This window comes from Xiphophorus maculatus, chromosome 1 (assembly GCF_002775205.1).
Source record: "Xiphophorus maculatus strain JP 163 A chromosome 1, X_maculatus-5.0-male, whole genome shotgun sequence".
In the NCBI taxonomy this organism is placed as follows: Eukaryota; Metazoa; Chordata; class Actinopteri; order Cyprinodontiformes; family Poeciliidae; genus Xiphophorus; species Xiphophorus maculatus.
Genome location: NC_036443.1, coordinates 12,469,610 through 12,493,014, shown reverse-complemented (window position 1 = coordinate 12,493,014; position 23,405 = coordinate 12,469,610). Strand labels below are relative to the sequence as shown.

At 39.3% G+C, this 23,405-nt stretch overlaps 1 protein-coding gene across 2 annotated transcripts in view; it reads left to right on the top strand.

The window, feature by feature from the left end:
- Window positions 1-23,405, top strand: part of casz1 (castor zinc finger 1) — a 215,705-nt gene that overhangs the window by 81,554 nt on the left and 110,746 nt on the right. For both annotated transcript variants that reach the window (XM_023327638.1, XM_023327703.1), the window contains one exon: window positions 14,373-14,428. The gene's annotated coding sequence lies outside the window, so the exon portion shown is untranslated. The remainder of the gene's footprint in view (window positions 1-14,372; window positions 14,429-23,405) is intronic.

Genomic DNA, 23,405 nt, shown 5'->3' with positions numbered 1-23,405 from the left:
GAATAAGATCAGGGCGGCCTGAATTTATGATTTGCGTCTTAAGTCATGAGTCACCTGGGGCTTGTACTTTTTCCGCCACAATATTATGTAAAACTATATCAAAGTTAATTAGCTCTGTTGAACCAAACTCTACCGGTGACCTCTACATGTTGTAATTTGAGTGATAGAAGCAGAGGAAGTAGAGACAGCCAGATAGTTGCTCCAGAGAGGGCCTGGCAGAGGACAATCTGTGACCCTATATGGGCGCCTTTCCTGCACATAGCAGCAGGTTTAGAGGGAAACTGATAGGCAGGTGAAATATCTGCCACTTACAGAAAAGAGTCAGGGACTGGAGAGGGCACACAGGACACAATGGATATGGATTGGGTCACAAGGCTGACGAGGCCATCCAAACGAAATGAATATTCCTTGGAAAGTACACTTAGCGACACTTAGGTCTCAGAACAAAACACGGGAGCTGAGGAAATTAGCTCCTCACTTTTGTTTGGCAGGCAACTACACTGCATCAGGTATTTTAACATTGTGTATGGCCCTACATGCAATACTGTGCATTGCAAAAGTATTCATAGCCACCTACTTCAATGTCTTTGGGGTTTCTAATCCTCTTCCGTAGGGTTTTTATGATTCGTGTGATTAAAATTTTTTTTTGCAAAGTTTGTTAAACAGGGAGATTAAAATTTATTCTAGATAAAAAATATGTAAAGTCTCTGACACTCCTAATTAATAGCCTGTATGTAATAAAATCTCAGCCTGAAGCCAGCTGTTCTACAAAGACTTCAGAGGTTTGTTGGAGAACATTAGAGACCAAACGGCATCATGAAGACTGAGAAACACAGCAGACAGGTCAGGAAGAAAGTTGTGGAGAAATTTAAAGCAGCGTTAGGTTGTAAAACAATATCCCTGGCTCTTATTCAATCCATCTTCTGAAATGGGAAAGAGATGTTAATTAGTTTATTCTGCCCCTGAAAACAAGGGAACGCCATTATTTCCATGTCAACAATAAAGATTGTATCTGGTGTTTTGGCAGAGAAACAGCTGGTGTTTTTTCATTAACTTTACCAAAACATCTTAATGCTCACCCAAAGATGAGCAAGTAGAGTCTGAATGGTACCTGAATGGTACCTGAATGGTACCATTAGAGCACTAAAAATACAGCCAGTTAAAATGGTTGGCCGAGTCAAAATCCGGCCCTAAGAGCAACTGAGAATATATGACGAGACTTTCAAAGTTGATATTTGTACAATCTCTCTGGGTCCAATACAACTAACACTGAGCCATTTAGCAATGCGAAATGGACAAAGATTTCAGCTTCTATATGTGCAATGTTGTTAGAGGCATACCTCACAAGTCTTGTTTCTGCAATAGCACTGAGCAGAACTAAAGTATTCACTCAGAATTGCTAAAAATGTACATTAAATCAAGTATTATTTCCCCTTTCAATATATGTTCTACCTTGTGTTGGTTTATCACATAAAAAAAACAATACAATCAAGTTTGTGACTTCAATGACAAGATGTGAAAGACGTTGAAGACTCCGTAGGGCTGTTTTTACAACAATACACTGGGCATGATTTGACTTAACCACCTAAAAATGGTCGACTACTGTCTTCTTTGTGAATTTAAAACTAAAAAGCGAATGAACTTATAATGCGGCCTCTTACAGTGCACCAGCGGAAATATTTGTTTTAATGGTGTTGGCTTCCAGTTGGTATCAGATGTATACAGTGTGGTGGAGCTAAACATGCCCAGGGGGATCAAGTGATATTGGTGTCTCATTTTCAGGGACAAACAAGCACATACAGGGACCAGACATGGCTGTCACATCTGCCTTAGCTTCCCTGTCAGCAGCCCTGAGGGCAATGGGCAGGGGGGCAGCCTGAGCGCACTGGTCAGGGGACACACACAGAAAAAGTCTAGATGTACTTATGCAATGACAGAGATGCATTTGCAGCACAAATGCAAGAACATATGTCGCAGCTGTTGTGGCCGCAAGTTCAAACTCTGTCAAAATGAAGCGGGGAAAAAAAAACAAAAAAACAAGAGCTTTCCTTGTAATGCTCCCGGGATCACCAGTCTGACCTTCCTGGCTGAAAAGCAGCTCATTTAGTCCCCAAACCTGGCTCCATTGTTAACTTTCCCAGATTGATCAGTGATCGCACTGGCGCCAAGAAGCTGTATAGCTTTACATCAGCGCGGAGGAGGTTTAGTGGTTTTCAATAGTATTTCAGGATATCCTTGCCGCTGCTGCTGCTGCTGCAGTTTTTGGCAGACTAACAGCTGCCACCAGCATTAGTGTATGAGCACACACTTCTTAATGTTCCCCCAGCCCTTAGCCTCATGTGTCACATGGACTCCATCCAGCTTAACCCCAGTTGCTGCTCCGCACTGGGTGGACTGGTTGAGAAAAAAAAAGAAAGTGCGAGAGCAGCAAATTACAATATGCTTGAGAGTCTCCTTTCATTGAGATTTAAGGCTACAAACTATAATGTGAGGAGCAGCTTGTCTGAAAGAAACACAGGGCGGAGACACTTTACTAATTATATGCGATTTATTATTACAGATGAAAAGTGATTACTTACAGTCTCTGGACCAGGGGAAATTAGTTACATAGCATTGTTGCTTATAATTTGACAACACTGCCTTGAATTCACTGAGATGTAAAATTAATTCTTGCAGTTGTTTTCAATGGGACCTTCATGTTCGCCCTGCTCACTGTTAAAAATCTGAGAAAAATACAAATGATTGGGCTTGGCTCAGTAACTTCATTGTGCAGGAGGGGGGAGAAGAAAGCCAAACTGGACGGGCTTCAGTGGTTTTAGGCCTTTTGAGGGTTGCTTTGTGAGGATTTATGTATTTAATTACGCACTCATTCTACTAATGTAAGTCAAGAAAAAAGGATAAAGGATAAAAAAAGAGGCTACATCAAGCCTATGAGCTGGTAGTTTCCCTCTTACTGAAAGTTGGCCACTGCTGCTGTTTAGCTCCCCTTGAACTGGGCTAATACTTGTCTATTCCGATTAGGATTAGGAGCCCAGGCTCAGGGACCCGGGACACGTAATCTAATAAATCAAGATAAAAAACCCTGAGATTGGTTTACAGAGGGCTCGGATTTACCGTTGGCCATCTCAGAGAAACAGGGATTAACACAGCATTTGGTGCTGTAGTTACCCCCCGCCTTAAGCCCTCCCCTTCCACACACAAACAGAGAACTGGAGGGGGTTCTGTGTCCGAGGAGGAAGAGAGAGAGGGAGGAAGACTTACAGGGAGGGAGAAGACGAGGAGGGCTGGCCAGGGCTTTATATTGCTTAGTAGACAGCAAGTTAAACTTGCAGTGACAAGGTCAGGTTAGTCCTTGTACAAAAGGCTTTGTTCCATAGGCAGATTAAAGGTCTCTCTGACAGATTTTACACTTTTGGATCATGTTGAACATGTTTGAAGTTAATCCATTCTGTTCGAGGGAGAAGCTGTTTCCAAAGGAATGATTGTATTAATTTATAAAAAATTAATAATAAAAAAGTTTTGACATAATGTACACAAATTGAATTTAATCAAAATCAAGTTGTCTTTCAAAAATGTTTCTGTTAATATTGAGAAAATACTGTTTAATTCCTGAAATATTCAAATTTGCGTAAATTACTTAATATTTACTTAGTTTAGACCACAGGTGTCAAACTCCAGTCCTCGAGGGCCGCTGTCCTACAGCTTTTAGATGTGCCACAGGTACAAAACACTGGAGTGAAATGGCTTAATTACCTCCTCCTTGTGTAGATCAGTTCTCCCAGCCTTGCTAATGACCTAATTATTCTATTCAGGTGTGGTGTAGCAGAGGCACATCTAAAAGTTGGAGGACACCGGCCCTCGAGGACTGGAGTTTGACACCCCTGGTTTAGACATTAACCTGTCTTATTTTTCACTGTATTAAAACAAAACAAACCTAAATACTATCTACTATCAGATTTTCACATACAGAAACAGAAATTAAAATAGCTTGTTAAATAAAAGTTAGTGTTGGTTTACATTTTGTCTCCTCATGATGACGCAGCAGTGGAATCTGAGAAATCCTCCTCAGTTTTATAAAGTAATTTATATCATAGCGGGTTTTAAAAAAAAAGTTTTTCTTTTTTAAATTAAAAAAAAAAGCCAAATAAGTTTTAGACTGTCAATGTCAGAAATCCCTGGATTCAAATATTTTGATAAAACGTTATTTTTGCTTGTTTTTCTCTCATTTTCAGTCCAGTTATTGTACCCGACGAGGGCAGTGTTGTGCAGCTCGTCAGTTGTGCAGTTCTTCTGTTTTTCTAGACTTAACCTCAGATAAAAGGAAGAAATTACATGTTTGTTACAGACTGGAGCCTGCGATTATTCAGCATGCAGCAACAAACTTTAATATCTTTATTTTCAGATAGTATGTGAAACATGAAGACAAAGTAGTGTACCATAGGAATCTTTGAAGGTAACTGATTCATTGCTTATTTTATTTTATTTTTTTCAGTTTTCTTGTCACTGTTTAAGAAAAAGCCTCCCCACAGCATGCTGCTGCCACCACATTCACATTTGGTCACGGTTTCTGACATTGACTACAAGAGCAGATACCCAAGGCAGCATTAGAGTAGGGGTACACAAGCACCACATAAGAAAAACTTATTCATCTGTCATTTGTACCCTGAAGACGTTTTACATTGCTATGATAGTTGGGCAGGCAGTGGAGAGTTGGTACACCTGCTTGCTCATGAAAATAAGGAGATCAGACTCTATTTGCTGCCACTCACACTGAGCATGCATAGATTTCTGCAGCTCCTCCAGAATTGGCGTAGCCTTTTGGTTACGTGTATCAAAACTTCTCTTCGCTTGCCCTGTCAGTGTGAAAGGATAGCCATGTCTTGCTAGATTTTCAGCTGGGATATACTTTTTTATTTTCCTATGATATAATGCACTGAAAACTTCTCCACAACTTCAACCCTTACTTTTCTGCTATGATTGTTGGTCTTCATACAGCTGTTTGTTCACTAATGATCTCTCTAGTTTTTTTTTTCTCCCCTCCAGGGGGTCTTTTTGTGGGCTCTAGTGTCCCTTATATGAAAGTAGGCTGACAGGAGAGGGGGGAAGACATGCGGCAAATGTCACCGGGTCCGGGAATCGAACCCGCGACAGCCGCTTCGAGGACTCAAGGCCTCCAAATGTGGGTCGCGCTATCCCCTACGCCACCACAGCACGCCCAATGATCTCTCCAGTTTGTTCCATTTTATTCCATTCCAATAGCAGTCATCATCCATCCATCCATCCATCCATCCATCCATCCATCCATCCATCCATCCATCCATCCATCCATCCATCCATCCATCCATCCATCCATCCATCCATCCATCTATCCATCCATCCTAGAATGCTACTCAGACATAGCAGGTTTACAGCGGGGGTAACACAATATTAATCATTTAAGGTTTAAACAGTTATGTCTGTGTGGCAGTTGTGCTTCCTTTCCTGCTGAGCATTTTCCATAGAAATGGGGCCAAAAGAAATCAACCTGAAATGTGAATTCTTTCTATTTTCCCCGTGCTGCCAGGGTTTCAAATAAAGTTTAACATATCAAAAGTGGAATGCGCTTTCATCTGCTCGCATGTCTTGTTAGGCAATATCAAACACAGGAAATTCTTTCTACATCCGCATATAAAGGTTGAAAAATCCTAGCAACACATCACAGCTTGTGCAAAAGAGGCCTTTTCTTTATTTCTGAGGGAACTGTTAGTAATATCACTGGGCAATTAGCAGGGAAACTAGAGAGAAATGGAGAAGCCAATTACTTCTGCGAGTTAGCTAAAGGCCATTTTAAACTGTGTGCCCATGACATAATAATGTTTATGGTAAATATTATAGTTGGAGACAGTGAGTGCATGGCGTGAGAGGCAAGGGAGGGGGAAAAAAAAGGCATCAATCTCATATCGAGTATAATTTATTAAGATCTGAGATGCGGCAATTACGTGGAAAGGACCAAAAAGAAAAAAAAAAAAAGAGAAGACACCAACTCTCCAGGAACCGCATACATGATTGCAATCTTGATTAAATCCCCCTGGATCTAATGAGTTGATTTTCTGCTGTTAATATTGCATTGGCTGATGATGGATTCGTTAAGATAATGGAACGAAGCTAAAATATAAATGACTCCCTGTCAAGGAGCAGATTTTCGTCATTTTCCGTCTGACACCTCCGCCGTGGGGATTTGGCGAGGCCTTTTTGTGTTTAAAACCATCAGGATCTGGAATACTAATTGCTGTGTGGACGCCGCTGATGCCTCTCTTCCTCTCCGCTCTTGCCCTCCCTCACCCATCGTCTCTGCAAATATCTCCTGCATATCTCTGCAAAAAACCCAGCCTTTCTATAAGGCTGATGAAAGTGAACATATTTTGTCTTTACACTACATGAAACAGTTAACTCAGTTAAGTTAGTGCTTGACACCTGCATATCAGCAGCCAAGTCAAAGACTGAGGACAAATATTTAAAGATACTGTTTGTCACAAAAAACAGAAACTTAAGCAAATCAGCCTGTGCTGTTGAAATGAATTAATATTATGGTCTGTCTTTGGTGCCGAGCGTATCGGCGGAGCTCGTCTTTCTTTGTTTTGAGTTATCTGTCACTCGGGTCGAGCGGATGGGCAAAATATACAACGGACTATTGATCCCATTCCGCGTTGCTACCTGCATAATTGTTTTTGTCACAGAAAACATACACATGGCCTTGCAAAATAGTTAAAAGTTTTTCATGTTTTGCCAGGTTAAAAACAATGGTTTTAACTGGGATTTTAGGTAAGGAACCATCACAAAGCAAGTACATAACTGTAATTGAAGAAAATGATGGTTTTCAAATTTTCCAAAAATATTTGCTTGTGGAAAGCTACAGTGTGAGCAGCATTATGCAGTGGGAATGGTTTTCTTTAGTCCTTGTGGGAATCTGATCAGTTTTTTGGGAGCTGGGTTGGGCGCAATTAAGTTTTTTTTCTTCCATAAGGCTTTGTCCAAAGGCTAGTGCACTACTGCTGATTCAGATTACCAAAATATTATTTAGTCTTCTAGTGAAGGCAACATCTAAGACATGCAGGTGGCGAGCTTTTGAGGAGTAGCACTAGACACCTGTAGTTCACTTTAAAGCAAATGACCAAAGATGCACAATAAATCAACGTTAACATTGATATCGGACAATGTTAGTCATTTTTTTAACATTTTGCTAGGATCTTGGGGTGTTTAGCTAACGCATTGTCAATGGTGTGATTGTTGTTTTTCCACAGTGTACAAATAAATTTACATAATATAGGCAAATATTTGCTATTGGCTCCAGTAATTTTAGTGGCCTGAATTTTCATATTGGTGCATCTCTAATATTGACTTGTTAGAACAACCCAGACCTAAATCAAATAGTGAATCTTTGAGGAGTTGATGATCACAGTCTCTCTCCATGCAATCAGTGATTGTAACATGACAGAATGTGGAAAAGTTTGAGCTGTATTAATACCTCGGAACACACTTTATTAGAAAATAATTATTTGCAGAATAAACTTATTGAACAATAATTCGTTTTTTGTACTCAATACAAAGCTGAGCAGCTATGTGACATTTGCAGTAGCTGAGCACCAACACCAAACTTTTTCCATTATTGTCATAATTACCATTGTTGTCAAACTTGCATGCATAACCTGCCCCCGTCCTTTGTTGCGATTATGATTTTTTTTATGTGTGATAATGCGGTGAGGATTCACCCGATTTCACCACTCCCATCATCCCTTTCTTCTCTGTGTCACTTTTTGTTTCCTTTTACATGGTTTTTTACTAAAAAGTCTTTTTTAATCAATCAAGGAGCAGGCAGAAAATAGGCTTTGTCATGGCCGGCCCCAGGGTTGTGTTGTGCTCCCTCTGCCTGGTGACAGGTCTTCAAAAGGGATAAAAAGGGATATTTTGGGGCCAAAACGGGGGTTTCCATGGCACCGGCACTTGTTGCACATGGATCACCATTCTTTGGTCCTGCGTGAGATTGAGGTTTCAAAGGGCAGGACAACAAAAATTAGGCTTGGAGGGGAGAGCGGGGCTGCAGAGGTGGCTGCCCTCAAGTCTCTGAGTCTTTCCTCTCCTGGGGGGAAAGAGAGAATAGGAGCCAGAAGTGACAGAACAAAAAGGGGCCTACTAGGTGCTGTCAAATATGCATGAGTAAATGACCACTTGCTCTCTCACCGGCGTGTTAAAAAATCTGCAAACCAGAGTCAGATTGGAGGGCTCGGCGCACAGACCTTTGCAGTGAGAAGTGTATTCTCGTTGCGGCTTCCACTTCATGTAATTAGAGGTTGTTTCATGTAGAATGAGGTCACGTAAACTTGTATGTTTCTGAGTTTATGTGTGGGAAATGAAACCAGGAAACTTAAACAATAGACTGGCAGTCATTACTGCAAAGAGGGTTATTATTTTAAACTTTGCTGTTCAGCCAACTGTGTGTTTGCTTGTTCCTGTTATTTTGATTTGTAATAATTAAAAGACTAGGTCTCTGATGTAGCAACTTAACTTGTCTACTATATTTTACCTTACTTAATGTCAGGCTGGTTTGCGTTGACATACAGCGCTGTGAAGAAGAACGCGTCTCCTTACTAAATTTTTCTGCTTCTGCTTTTTTGTCACATTTACTAGGAAATGTGTCAGACCATCAAAAAAATGTTTAATACCAGACAGAAAATCAGAGTGAATATAACTTTCATTGATAAATTCCAAACCAAACCAATCTGATCCCATGTGGAAAAAGTTATTGTCATTGTTGTTAAATTGTGACTTAACGGTGGTTTAAATAAATTTTTGTTTTAGCCGGGCCTCATCACTGCTAAATCTATAAATAAAGGAATCCAGCAAACAGAGCTTGCCTGACAACATAAAGTAGATCTCAAAGAGCAACACAATCCAAAGTTATTCATGAAGAGATGAGAAGCAAAGTCACTGACATCTATCTGTCTGCAAAGGCTTTTGGACTCATTGAGAACCTCTATAAGCTAATGTTGCAAGATAATCAGCAAGTCCATCTCTGTAATGCTAAAACAAAGAAGGAAGAGTTTTTGAAGTGGCCTAGTCAAAGTCTGGAAATAAGTCAGTCTGACATGCTATGATGTTACTCTATACAGGTTGTTCATGCTAATAAACCATCAATTGTGGTTGAAGTAGAACAATTCTGTAACGCAGATAGGATAAAACTTTGCCAGTGATGTGAAAAAGTTTATGACTGGTTTTACCAAAAGCTTGTTGCAGTCAAGTTCAGCACAAACAGATTAGGGATGTTTTAATGGCGTTTGTTTTTTTCATCAAAGAAATCATTATTTGAAGACTGTATTTTATATTTACTCATTATTTTTGTCGAATGTTTCATTTTGTTAGACAATCTAAAACATTTACATGTGACAAAAAAAGGCTAAAAAAACCAAAGAAATCTTTAAGGACCAAATAAAAATACACAGCAATTTATGAATCTGTTTGGAGCTGCTTTCAATTATTTAAAAATAAATGGTGTTCATGATTATGATTATTAATTTTCTGCTGCACCAGGATTTTTTCTGAAGAATTATGCATAAATGGCATTATGAGGTCAAGGTTTTTACATGTCAGGAGGCCTTTAAGTAATTTGCAATAATTTCCATAGCATCATCACTGCCACCTTCAATAACAAACAAGGTTATACACACTCACAGGTCCTTTTCCTCACGCATTTGAGCTACACACGTGTCGAAGGGCGTGCAGTGCAATAAAAGCAGTCGAGAAGAACATTTCTGGCGCCATCAATAAACATTCAGGAGTTTTTGTATAGTAAAAGTGGCTGCATATTCCCTTGGTGCTGCATCAACAGCTTATTGTAGTGAAATTTCAAAATATATGGATGAGTGGAGGTGCACGTTCATGTTCATCTATTCGAGGTTCTCTGCAATGTGCTGCCAGCCTGTTTAAAAGGTTAACGCAGTTGGGATATGTTTCTTGATGGGATTTTATCATGCCAGGCATGCTCTGTTTCCTGATGAATATATTAAAATTATTACTGTGCAAACAGAGTTTCTAATTACTGACCTGCTTGCTATTGTACTGTGCGTTCTGTGTGCACCCCCACCCTTCTTCTCCATGCCTTGTTTATTTATCTGCACCAGTGAATACAGAATAGTCTATGCAATGTCATTTCCATCCACATGAAAATGATTTTGAAAATGCCAATCTTGCCTATTATACAGTGTAATTACTTGTCTGCTTTTTGATTTTATCATATCTTCAGCCAGTGGGAAGATACTTGCAGAGGCTAAACATCTTAGCGGTGCGTTTCAGCAGATGATTTGCCTCAGGGAAAAAATAAAAAAAAGGATAGAAAAGAGAATCTTCACTTTGTAAATGAGTAAAGTGCTCTCAGACACAAAGCATGAGACTGTGTGTCATTCAAGGGTCAACCTGCTGTGTGTTTTTAAGCTTCTACCAATAGACGTATTTTTCTGTCAGCCAAAAGGTGTTTTGATTGATTTGGTTTGAACAGTCTGAAATTTTTATTTAGGAAGTGTTATACAGAAAATATGGTATATATTTTTAATTTACAGAGAAAATGTAGCATGATAAGAAAACAAATGGTATGCATTCTCACATTTTGTCATGGATTTGAGTGGAAAGAAAATCAAATATTGTTTTAAAAAATTGTTTTTAAATAAATTTTTTAAAAATTACTGTGCATTTACTGTATATCCAGACATCTTTACTGTACATCAGTAAATCAAATTTGGTTCAGCCAATCATTTTCAGAAGTATCCCAATCCTTTACAGCGTGCACGTGTGTGCAATTTAAGAGACACAAAATCGCATGTGGAAGAATGCGATTTGGTCAGATGAGTCCAAACTGTAACTTTTTGACCCTCACAATTCAATATGCAGCGATAAAGTAACACTACACAATCCTAAACATAACACCCATAAGTGAAACGTAGTGATGGCAGCATTGTGGTGTTGGGTTGATTGGGAGATGGGTGGAGCTAAATGCAAAGCTCTCGTGTAAGAAATCCTGTTAGATGCTGCAAACGGCTTGACATTCACATTCCAACAGAACAATGACCCTAAAGCTGAATGTTTTCGCGAACAAAATGGGCAAACATTTCCGATTCTACATGAGCCATCTGCTGGAGACATAATTTAAAGGTTCTGCTTTCTTTGCAGTGAAGCGTAGTTCAAAGTCAATAAAAGGTAATGGCTTAGGGGGCTGAACTTTTAGATACAGTAAGTAACCTTTATAATTAATTTTTTACATATTTGTTCATGTCTTCCTCCCAGTGCTCCTACTTCCATCTGAAAAATGCTCAGCTCCTGGTCAAAAACAACCAATCAGAGCCAGAAGGAGGGTCTTAACACTGTCAATCATGTTTGTGTATGTGCTGCTCAAGATTGCTGGCTTGCTGCAGCTGTGCTAATGATGGAGAAACAACTTACTGTTTCAGGAAAACTGCTTATCTGTCATCATGCTAACTAGCCTCCACATTCATGGCAGGCTCCGCTGTGAGAGAGGAGCTGTAGCACTACAGGGAGGAAAAGGGAGGGTGACAATGGCAGCTGTAACAAATATACAAAAAACTTTTTTATATATAGTAGTTACATTCTTCAGCTTTAAATGCACACAACTCATTTTGTATTTCAAACTGTAACAGTAGTCTTTCAATCGTTGTCATCAGTCCATCGTGTAAAATCTGTCTCAATTTGAGGTTGTAACATGACAAAATGCAAGAAAGTTCAAGAAGGTCAAATACCTAAACAAATTTGAATCTCAGTTGCAGTCTCCCCCAGCAGGTTTTTCAACTTTTGCAGTCAAAATCGTTCCTTTTTCATTTCTCTTTTATTGAAATGGCTCCACGTCTTTTGTGTCAATCAACCGTTTCCTTCTGCGTGAGTTGCCTTCGAATCAGAAGTTAAGTGGGAAGGTGTGTCACACATATTTCCGAAGAATTTGCCATACGTTATAGAAGAAAAGGGCAACCCTGTTGTTTACTTGTCTGCCTGTAATGTTTCACAGGGGGTTGATCATGAGAGTTGATAGGAGCTGCAATTTAAAAAGAGGACAGTGCAGCTCTGAACAAAAACAATTAAAGGAAAATGAAAGACGGCCCCAAGGGTTAAAAATAGAAAATTATCAACATGCATGCTGGATTCCACTATCCCCCGCTCCACATCCCCCCGTTCACTCCCCTCAAACTTACTGGGCCTGCATTGTTATGTATGATCAGATCTGCCAGTTCTTCCTCTAAGCTCCTTGTCACATTTTGACTTAATGAAGTGCAACTTAGAAGGGAATTGGGTTCATCATGCTAGTCGCACGATGCTCCCTTGTTGTAGCAAACAGGAGTGGCATGGGACCGGAGAGCTACAGCGCGAGTCGTTATCATTCCGGTCAGTCTGTTTAACACAAAATTAAACAAAGAACTAATTAGTGCCTCATGAATTAATAACTGCACTGTTGCCGAGAAGAAGTTGGGTTGCTGAGGGGAGATATAAAATAAGTAGGAAGATCAGGTTAGAATTATTATTACTTTTTTCTAGGGTGCATGTGCTCTCAAGGTTAGGAAACTTTAGAGAGGATTTAAGACGCGGCGCTTCCTGGTACAACACTGAAACTTTGTCTGGATTTCTGTGGATGTACTAATGAAAGAAGGACTCAGATGAAGCAATCAACCTTACATTTTAGCCGTGTTTATCACCATATATTCCTTCCCCATAGGGTTAACTGTACCCTCTCCCGTAGCCCCCTGTCATTCAAAGAGCTTCGCAAACCTCCATCATCCTTTTCTTCCAACTGAGATGAGGGGCCTGTTTTTATCAAAAGGACAGGGTTGGACAAAAGCATCATCTTTAGAGTCACATTATTCTAATAAGCATGCACTGCAGCGTGGAGGAGCTATGCAAATGCAGGAACGTTATGTTCATATACAGTGCCTTGCAAAAGTATCCACACGTCTTGAGCCTTTTCCCGTTTCGTCTCGTTACAACCGCAATCTTCAATATATTTTAATCTTATGAGATATACCAACTCAAGGTGTAGCAACATAGAAAAGTTGAATTTGTTTTTATTATTTTGAAATAAACTAAAAACTGTAATTATAACATGCATTTGTATTCAAACCTCTGACTGCCATCTTTTGCTGAAGTTACAGTTACTACATGTCCACAGTATTTCTCCATCAGCTTGAAAAGCAATTTTAAACTTATGCAACTAGTTATAAGTGGGATTTATACTTTGACTGAGCCGTGCATGTTAGGATGGATAGGCCATGCTTTTTAGTACATGAAGATCACATTGCACCTTCTTCCATATTTTTGCAGTATAATTTTTATCACTGTGACAAACTGCAAATGGGATTTCTTATAAGCACTTCAGCACTGGCTTCATGTGATTCTTATACTTATCACTAATGGTGACTTTGAAGAAAGTTAGTTGGAGTAAGTTTCATTTAGGATTATTGGAGTTATAAGCATACAAATGCACATAAAAGTTAAAAACTACAAATCATTTTCCTTTCAGTGTCCAGCTATTCCATATTTTGTGTTGTTTTATATCAAAATATTACAATAAAGTATATTGTTTGAAGTTTGTGACAAATGTGGTTCAAATTATACACTTGGAAGTCTTTTCATATCATAAAATGGAAAACAATTAACCTGAAGCTTTTTTAATTCAGGAGCTGAAGGTTAATGTTAATAGTTTTTTTTTTTAAAAAGTTCTGAAATATAAATATATCTTGCACTTTATTGGATACCCTAAGTATTTGGAACATAAACAAAATAAATCAGGGACAAATGAGAAACTCTTACAGTCTGTACTTTAAGTAGACATGCTGAAGGAATAAACAAAATTTAAACCTTTAAATCATGACAGTTTCCTGATTTCTGCCGTGCCACCAATATTACTCTGTTTTCAGATGCAAACAGATCTGATGCGCGGTAATGTTTTTAACACAAATAAACCGACAGCCTAAGAATTCCTGAAATGATACTGGTGTTATCTGCTTATATGGTTTTTGATTACATGGACTGAACCAGAGTGTAGACATTAATATCGAAAGGTTAGACGCCATATGTCTTCAGCCAGAAAGCTTGAACTGGACAGTAAATTCACTGAAATGTAGCCGTTACATACAGATCTAGTCCTGTACAGGCAAACCAGTCTCAGTTTACTAGACTATACAATAGTTGATTCTTTTTGTGTTGGTTTTATCACATAAAATAATAATAATAATAAAAACAAGTTTGTACTTTTTCCCAAGGCACTATGCACAGCCCACAGAGGTAATCCTTGTCCAGGCTTTTAATGCTCTTCTCCCCCCCAACCCCTTTGCCTTCTTTCTCAGATGAGACGAGCCCCCCACCCCTGCACGGATTGACTCCCCAGGAAGAGAGAAACGAGGTAGGGCAAATCCCTAACATGACTGATTACTGTCCCCACCATCTCCCCTGTTCATATCTCCAACAATATCAGGCATCTTCATTAATCCCCGCGGATCAATGTGTCTGGGGGTTGTAAAAATTGACAAATGACTTATTAGAATCCCACCGTTTTATTTTCCAACTGATTAACTCACAGCAATGTTGTACACTATACAGGCTCACTGATGTATCTGTTTTCCAAAGAGAACCCCTCCACTCCCCCTTCCCCTTTTCCTCCTCCTCTTCCTCCTCTCCGTCTCTCTCTGACTCTCTATCTCTCTGTCTTAGTGTGACGGATCTATACTGAATAAAATGTACAACAGAGTGCGTTGGAAGCCCTGCCAGGCTCCAGCGACTCAAAACTGCAGGAACAAAAAGGCAGTTTTGACACATAAAAAACCACCAGTTATGTTTCCTGACATGAGCTGCCGTGGGGGCAGCTGGTAGGGGTTTTTTGCCTGACTTGCAGAAGTCACAATGCCAAAAAACACACAAATAGACACTTAACAGTCCATTGGAGAACTGGAACTGCTTAAGGTGGAAGTAATAAATAGCATTTTAGCAATGCGCTGTCTCGATTTTTTCAAGCATGTTTGCCAAATTCTTGTTATCCAGGTTACACCGTTGTGTTAATTGTGTCGTGTTGTTTTTTTTTTATGCCTGTTATGTCTGGATGCTGTTGTAACTCCGTCCCACATTCTCATCTTGATAAAATAATACAATTTTTTCACTGCGTGGCATTTATTACTGTAAGACATTAGACACAGGCATCTAAGTGCAGATGACATCCACCAAATTAACAAGAGTATAAAACCTTTTGTTGCTGATAAAAAATCTGCCTCTGTACAATTTGACTCTCGAGAGAACGCTAATGACTTGTGACTTGAAAAAACTGGGTTGATTTTTTTTTTTCCTTCCTCCCTCTCCCTCCGTGAGATGAAACCTTCTGTGCTAATGATGTTAGCCAGTATGAGCACAATGCTGATGTGGGAGTCTGTCATGAGGATGCACACAACAGCCCTTGCCCCTGGCCTCCTAGTCAAGAGGGATCTAAACATTCAGAAGTGACAGTCTGGGCTGTCTCATGTCAAACCAGGGACCCTCGCTAACACCGGGGGGCTGGCGTGGCTGTGAATCGAGGTGGAATGCTACACCGCACTCTTTTGTTTCTGCTGGTGTCACTCACGAACCAGAAAGAAGACACACTCCTCGCATCAATCAGGGCCCCGGTGTACCTCCCTGCAATTGCAGATTCCCACATACAGAGTCCTGCACCATTATTGCCGTCCCTTGTAAGGATGTGTGCAGAGGCCTTCAAATAAATTGACTTTTTATTGCAGTTTCATAGTATAATGTTGCACAATTTCTGCTGTTCGCGAACACTGAGCCTCGGAGAAATACGCTGTACGTACATATTTTTTTATTCCCTCCCTTTTGTAACAGCCTTAGAGAGTGCTTTGAGCAGGTTGCTTGTAGTAGGATGGAGCAAAGTTAAGTGAGATTCAGCTGAAGTCCAGAGTAATACTGCTTGTCTAACCACAAAACAACAACATAACTGAGCACAGTAAGCTTAATTGGCTTTTGTTGTATGTTAATGAAACTAATCATAAAGGCCAACTGGCTCTAACATGAGGCCTTGACACCCCCTCTGCTCTCTCCCCACTCCTCGTGGCTCCGACAAACTTTTCGAAAAGATGGAGTTCCTCTCCTAGACAGTCTGAGGAAAATTAAACCACCAAAATTGTTTTCATTGGTTAGTGGGGATAATCTCAAGGGACTTTAAGGCTTTTAATTGAACTCAGTGAGAAGAAATTTGTATGACTGTTTGCCAACAACAATGGTGTGTCTGCTCTCCACTTCTGCCCCCTCTCATAGAAAGATGCTGTATCTCAGGTATAGTTATTATATAAAGTAAGGGTGAGCTCAGTAACCATATGTGCATTCTTCCTTTCTTTCTAAGGGTGTAACGTGATAATAAAATAGTACCGTATTTCTGTTTATTCTGTTTTATTGTTAGGTATTACAGAGCACCACTGACATAAAATTGACAGATTTAAGGGTCTATATCTGAGACTTTTATTTTAAAGTATAAAAAAAGCAGTTCTAGAGTTGTTGTCTGTTCATATAACTGGTAAGACTCCTCATCAGGTTACTAAAAAATTAGGGAACTCCCTTTTGCTAAGTATTTACACTAAAATATTTTGTGCGACAGCAAAGTGCTCAATTTGGAAAAAAGTAAAATAAAAAGCAATAACAGACAAGATCATTTCCAATGCAAAAACACTGCCAATGTCAAACCTTTCGCAGCGAACACTTCTAAGGTTAGCGTTGGCTTCAAGGTAAACCTAAAGTTTGCTTTACAGTTTTTAACCTCTAAATAGTTTCGCCCACAACACTTAGAAGTTAGACGTTGGTTCTCTGAAATCCTTATGAGTTAAGAGGTTAAGGAATCTGGGTTACACCTTAGTCAACACTCAACAGAAATTATTTTTTTTAGCATTGTTTAAGAGTGATTCAATCTTTTTCCATTTGTAAAGCCTTAGAGGTACTTTTAATTATAATTCATTTCATTACAATCATACAAACCACAACAACAAAGAACGCGGTAGTAAAAAATGGGAAGAGAGTGACTGACAAGATGGTAATGGTTTATAAACATAGTGAAAATGCAGCTACTGGCTAATAGGTAACATAATAGGATGGTTATATTACCATCCTATTTCTATTTTGTTTTCCATTTGTAGATCTTAATCACAAGGGGAAATAAATGTTGGTAATTCAAAGTCAAACTCTCCCTTTTTAGTATTTTGGTATTCAGGATTTGTTCAAAGAGGTCCAGTGATTCTGTAACACAGCAGTTTATTCAGTCAGGCATAAAAGCAAATACAGCTCGCAGTCTGCTGTAGAAAAGATAATTTGTTTCACTGAGAAAACACCAACTCATAAACTCAGATTAGTATTATTGTATCACCGACTGTTGCACACGCTCCAAAATGAGCACTTGGCTGCTTTTCTGTAGTTTTCATTCTCCTGCACTTATTTTGGATTTTTCCATAGCAGAGGCTTTTACATGGAAACGGCAACCCTGTGTAAATATTTATGATGTAACATCTCCATGTGAATAGACTTTCTTCCCAATCCATCCATCATTACAGGCATATCGTGAAAGCCCACCTCCCGGCGGTGGCTCAGGGCCTTAGGAAGCTCAGACAGGAGTGGCGTGTCCCCCTCTCAGTCAAAGTATTTGTTTTTCTTTTGACTGGGGGCAGCCCAGCTGTGAGGGCATTTCATGTGTCAGTCGCTCCACTTTCATTGGGGGCCGACTTCAAAGCCCAATCCGGCTCATTGTTTCTCCGACGTGGCCGCTGGACCTGAAAATGCCCAAACAGAAAAATGTGATGTAGGTCAAATTACAGAGTTGTGCCCCTTAAATAAAAGAGGAAAACAGAATTTTGGTGTGAAGACATTAAGCCCTGGTTACTTCCTAAGCAAGGCTTGTGTTGCCTGTTGTCTACACATTATTTGGCCTCAAAGGAACTGACGTGCAGAATGAAAAAGCGACTATCCATATATTCTAAACTTTATTTTTCAAGACTTAGGAGAAAAAAGCTCAGTTTCAATTCTGTATTTCTTGATTTTTTTTATTTTTTTTTGCTCCTCCTGAGGTAAATCGAACTCACAGACAGGCAGACAGAGTATCTGTTAGGGCTTGTGCCTGTACTGTTTTCTTTCTTTTTTTTTTTTTTTTGACTTGTGCAACATGTCTTCATTGGTACAAACAAAGCGGGTTGACGAATTCCGCCGCTTATTTACGGTCTTTTAAGAATGCAAAAGGTGCAGCAGATTTATGAGGCTGTCTGTGTGCAGAGGTAGGTAAGTCTGCTGCCTTACCTAAGTGGATTACGAGGTTTTAGGCTTTTCTCCTTGCACAACTTATCGGCAGAAAATAGGCATTGCAAGACGTCGGAGAAATATTGCCACCCTGACTCCTCATAACATCACCATTAGCCACGGAGGATTGCAGAAATGTGATTAATACATCAGCATTTTGACAGTGTGAGGCTGAAAAGGTAATATGGATTATTACAATGGCTGCAGAGCTCGATACCGCCAACCAAGTTTATCCATTTATCTGCAATGATGAGGCTCCCTTTGTGTTGTATGCCGTTGTAACATCTATCTAAATAACAAAAGATATCGTTCCTATACACCGTTGTTGTGCTGTTAATATTCAGCCGATGGAACAATGCATGTGGGATTTGAGTAAGGAGACAAAACTTGACTCAGAGTGGTGGGAAAAGTCCATAGAACATTACGAGCTTTATGAATCGATGTTCGAGCCTCTGGTACTGGCCATTTCTTCCTTGGCTCAGGTATCTGATTACCTTCAAACAAAAATATTGCTCCTGTTCTGTTCAATTACCACTGACCAAGTGCTGAATGATGCAATTCACTATCTAAGAGGTATTTTTTTTTCCTTTTTGTGCTCATTTTGTGTGTGTCCCATTTAGTCAGCCTTGGATGATACGTGCTGAATAAATGCCATTTTTCTGTCGTTTCAAGTGCCTCTTTTCTTTCTGCATTCATTCAAGCTTTCAATACCTTTTCTCCCCCTCTCTTCTCCTGTCTCTTTTTTCCACGAGCAGGAGGGTTTTACTTTACTCCTTTGTCATCCTAATTGATTGCATTAACCTTTTGAGTATTGAATTTCCTGTGCATCATGCCGAGCACAATGTGGAATATTATCATAATCCCTCCAAGTAATGGACACAGGGCAATCAACAATGCTTTAGGAAAAGTACATCTTTGAAAGATGGAGCGTCATGTTATTTTTCCATCCAAAGATCTAGATAGGGGGAGATTGTTGAGCTTTCAGAAACTTTCTCCATGATTCCAAGGTACGTGTTTTTTATTCACATTTTTTTTGTATTGTACCAAGCAAATCAAGAGGATAAAATAATTTTTTAAAACATTCACAGGTTGGAAACTTACATGAAAGTTTGTGTTATTCTCAATAGTCAATAAAACTGATTTTTATGATACAAAATAAAAGACATACACGACATACACTTCAAACTTGATTGCAGTGCTTTCAGTTTTGCTGAGCTTTATGTTTAGGTTATAAAAATTCTGGTGGAAATTAGTGTTGCACCGATATGTTGCTAGCTGAGTTAAACACAGATTTGATTGGTTTTTGATTTCTGCCTTGTGGCTAAATTTCTGTTGAAATGAGCTGGCCAAGCAAATGGAACAAGTCAGAACATAAAAAGAAATCTGCCTTTTATCACTTGTAGATTTATTTTTTCCAACTATTTGCAAGGTTGCAAGGACTTTGATATTTTCCATTTCAAGGTCCCTTACTTTTCCCGACTTACATTTAAAATGTATTTAAAAATGTTTTCCAGTTTTTATAACATTCCAGACAAAATATGAACCTAATTGTTATGTATTTGTTGTGTAATGTCTTTACCTTTCATTAGTCATGAAACAACAACATGATGCTTAGGTTGGCATATGACTGCTGTGAGGTATTGTGCACCTCCTCAAACTGCAATGTTGCTTTTATATCTGTAAACATTTTGCTGCTGTTATGCTTGATGTTCCATCCATTCATTCCTGCTTTAGGTGTGTGTAGAACCACTTGATATGGGGGCATTGAACACACTTTGAAAAGCCCTGCTTTAAAAAGTAGTTTGTAGGGATGTGCTAAAAAAATCGATTTACATAAGAATCGTAAATACAAAATTTAGAATATATATAAAATGTGCCAAAATTGATTTTAAAAAATTAATCCGCTGTCTGACGGCGTTCATTTTATAACTACACGGGACGCCCCGACTTGACTGACTGCTAAGTGTTGATAAGAGTGACAGCCTGTGAGAAGAATCTGTCTCTGTAGTGGCTGGTTTTTGCAAATTGCAGCACTGACCTGAAGGTAAAAGTTTATGTCCTGTATGTGTGAGGTTTGCAGAGACCCCTAGACCTGTACAAGTCCTGGATGTAGGGAAGGTCAGGCCTGATGATCTTCTCTGCAGACCTGATTGTTCATTGTAGTTTGGACCTGTCCTGTTTTGTGGTGCGCCAAGACACCAAGTGATGGATAAGCACAGGGTATCGAGAGTAGAAGATGACCAGCAGCTCATTTAGGTAGATTCTATTTCCTGAGGAATGCTGCAGGAAATACAGCTTTTGCAGAGCTTTCTAAAGAACAGTGTCCATGTGTGATGATCGTCTCAGATTAAGAGAAAGGGCGGTTTGTGGGTACCGGAAATCATCCACAGGTGACTTAATCTGGTTCTGCGAGCAAGTGTTTGAGATGAGGTGAGTCATGAATGAAGGAGGCAACACTGTTTCCTCCTCCACTGTTGCCCAATAAGTCCTAGAACAAATACGAATGGTTTAAAGATGGCCTCAAAAAGCCTGTGTGGTGAGTGAGTCAAAGTGTTCTCATAAAAAAATTCAGACTTTGAAGCCTTTTTTCAAAATATTAAAAGAACTCAATGAAGAACACTTTGCCTTTCTTGCCACCGGTGATCAACTACAAAGTTGGTTCACCAGTCAACCAACTTTGTAGTTGTCGCCGTTTTAGGAAAACAGTTTTCAAAAGTCTCTTCTTTTGAAATGACCAAAAAAATGTTGTTGTCTCAAGTAAGATAGTTGCTTTTCTTTCTTAGAAATCCAGATAATGAAGTTGTCTGGTGAATGATACATTTTCTGAGTATTAGCTGGGTTGGGTAGTAAAGAAAATCTCTTCTTTATCAGTTCTTTATCAAATCATAAAGTTCAGCATGTCATGTAAGTGTGATTGAGATGGATATTTGTATAAACTGAGAATCTTCAAACTGCAACAATAATTTAATCTATTCACACTGATTTAAGGGGGTATATTGCCACTTTGACTAGTGGCAATATACCCCCAAATGGCTTGGCTGATTGCAAACCTAGCCGCCATGTGCTTAAAAAGCAGCAGCTCCGAACTTGAAGCTGTTAAACCGCGAGCCTCCCGAGTTGACATTGACTCCCGGATAGGTGTTGAAACGTCTTTAGAAAAAACTGGGAGAAAATCCAGCTGCCTTTGATTTAAGCCTGGCATCTGTTATTCAAACTTATCACAAAAAAGAAATATTTTGACACAAAAGCAATTTGAGCAATTCCTATAACAATCTCACTTTGTAACCAGTGCATTCAGGTTGCACTGAGTAACTTTATCTTTGGGTGTGTCAAACCGAACATGGAGTAAAATCATTGCAATAAAGCGGGATACAATTCAAAGCTCATTTTATTTATTTACAGCACATAGTTTTGAGGGGTCAGCATAAATAAGCTTTAGTGACAAGGTAAGCCTGCGATTTAGCATGGCATGGACTTTAATCTCTTTACCCGCTTTACAATACTCTGTTTTGGTTTAAGGGGGTGTGTTAGTTGGATTTTCTCTGCGATTTTCCCTCTGAATAATAAGAGCGAGTTTGCTCATATTGCTTTATTATTATGAGTTCTCCTGGCCCAGAATGATATGAATGAGGATGGACTTTGAAATAAATTTAAACAGGCATTACTAGTATATTCCACAGTTACACTGCACCTTAGCTGCTTCAATAATATTAAGGCCCCCGAGCTCAAAACCTACAGAAGACACTCCAAGGATAACAATGCAATAATAGCCTGTTAACAAGGTCGGAGGTAGCCTATTGACTTTAATCTGTTGCTGTAGCTGTTATATTTAAACACAATAGTAAAGGAATAAAAAGTAGTTTATGTTGCAAGACCAATGTAATACCCATAACTGTCTTATAAAGGCTTAATGTCAGAAGGCTTTAGGGGAAGTGTCAGTTGAATAACACTGATCAGCCTTGAGCTTGGGAATTAGAGACAGCAAATCTTTTCACATAACCTGGCAACTGGGAGAGTTTAAAGAAATGCAAAGGTGGGCTGCAACTTTTGCAAAGCAATTTTTTATGTGCTTTACACGTCTTATTACAGTAATTTAAGGTGCTGATAGAGTTTTGCAAAAATAAAAACATGGAGGCAACCTGCATTTAGACAACAACAACAAGTATTATCTACCGTGCAGCTACACATTAGTGGCGAGGCAAGATGTAATTTATTCGAAATGGAATGAAACGTTGCTGGTCATCTGCAAACATTTTCCGATACACGCATGTTTACGCCGTGGACCGCCCAGTTGCTCTTGCTTGTGGCGTCTGCAGGCCGGCTCTGTGTAAATCCTTTAAATAAATTAAAATGATCGATTCCTGCAAAACAGACCAAAAACTGTTATCCCGTTTCTGTGGAAAAGGTTGGCGCTATCTGGTTTGTGTTCATGAACTGAGGCAAAATACCCTGTAATTCATATCAACTCCATTATAGTTTTTTTTTTTCTAGCACAAATAGGAAAAATCAATGGAAACAAGCTCTTATGCATGGATAGATGCTGGGTTTTGATCAATACTGTTTTCACAGGGATGGTGCCTTTGAGTTTGATTGAGGCCAGGTTGCACAGAGCTGGTAGGAAACTGTATAGAAATGCAGATGCCTGGGAGGAAACACACTCACCATTTGGGCAAAATCTTTTGGTACCTGAGTTTTATTGAACAGAGCAGAATCGTGTGATTAACTGAGGGTGAGGGTCATAAAATAAGTCAAGGTCACTCAGCAACACCAGCCCTAATCCCGTCCATCTTTTGTATTCAATCAAGCGTCACTAGTATTCCCCTGGGATTCTCTGTGCCCTCAGCATATGGAAACTAAGGGCTCCTTAGCTCAATTATAGAAGCGCATCGAGCTTCAGAATATTGACATATTTCTGTATTCTGAAAATGTCATGGATAACGATCAACTCGTTCGCCAGAAAACGCTTTCATAGAAACCCAAGATTTGGAGGCAAGATGGAGAGTGTATTGAATTTGTGGACTTGCTATAAGGTCACAATACTTCCTAACACTGTAAAGTTTTTACTC